The 1165-nt window shown below is 39.4% G+C and overlaps 1 non-coding gene across 1 annotated transcript; it reads right to left on the bottom strand.

Moving 5' to 3' along the window:
- Positions 1-668: 668 nt before the first annotated feature.
- Positions 669-776, bottom strand: LOC112767678 (small nucleolar RNA R71). Its single transcript, XR_003185119.1, has one exon. It is a non-coding gene; the product is annotated as a small nucleolar RNA R71 (small nucleolar RNA).
- Positions 777-1165: the final 389 nt, after the last annotated feature.

Here is a 1165-nt window from a genome sequence, read left to right on the forward strand (position 1 = left end):
AATCACTAACTCTTTTTCAAAAATTATTTTCGAAAATTCTCTTCTCTCTCATCTCCTTCTATTTTTTTATTTATCTACTAACATCTCTCCCTCATTCAAAAAAAAAAAAAAGGGATCTCTATTATTATTATTTTTCTGTGCCTTCTTCTTTGTCATATGAGCAGGAGCAAGGACAAGAATATTCTTGTTGAAGCAGATCCAGAACCTGAAAGGACTCTGAATTACAACTAACCAGTAAGCACCTGTTAGGAATTTTCAAACAAGAAGAGGAGATGGCAGCCGAAAATAATAATAATGCAAGGAGGATGCTTGGTGACTTTACTGCACCTAATTCCAATTTACATGGAAGAAGCATCTCCATTCCTGCCATTGGAGCAAACAAATTTGAGCTGAAACCTCAATTAGTTTCTCTGATGCAGCAGAACTGCAAGTTTCATGGACTTCCATCTGAAGATCCTTTTCAGTTCTTAACTGAACTCTTGCAGATATGTGATACTGTTAAGACTAATGGAGTAGATCCTGAAGTCTACAGGCTCATGCTTTTTCCTTTTGCTGTAAGAGACAGAGCTAGATTATGGTTGGATTCTCAACCCAAAGACAGCCTGAACTCTTGGGATAAGCTGGTCACGGCTTTCTTAGCCAAGTACTTTCCTCCTCAAAAGCTGAGCAAGCTTAGAGCTGATGTTCAAACCTTCAGACAGAAAGAAGGTGAATCCCTCTATGAAGCTTGGGAAAGATACAAACAGTTGACCAAAAAGTGTCCTTCTGACATGCTTTCAGAATGGACCATCCTGGATATATTCTATGATGGTTTATCTGAGCTATCAAAGATGTCACTGGACACTTCTGCAGGTGGATCCATTCACCTAAAGAAAACGCCTGCAGAAGCTCAAGAACTCATTGACATGGTTGCTAATAACCAGTTCATGTACACTTCTGAAAGGAATCCTGTGAGTAATGGGACGCCTATGAAGAAGGGAGTTCTTGAAGTTGATACTCTGAATGCCATATTGGCTCAGAATAAAATATTGACTCAGCGAGTCAATATGATTTCTCAGAATCTGCATGGAATGCAAGCTGCATCCAACAGTACTCGAGAGGCATCTTCTGAAGAAGAAGCTTATGATCCTGAGAACCCTGCAATAGCAGAGGTAAATTACTTAGG

Source organism: Arachis hypogaea, chromosome 17, assembly GCF_003086295.3.
Source record: "Arachis hypogaea cultivar Tifrunner chromosome 17, arahy.Tifrunner.gnm2.J5K5, whole genome shotgun sequence".
NCBI classification, from domain to species: Eukaryota; Viridiplantae; Streptophyta; class Magnoliopsida; order Fabales; family Fabaceae; genus Arachis; species Arachis hypogaea.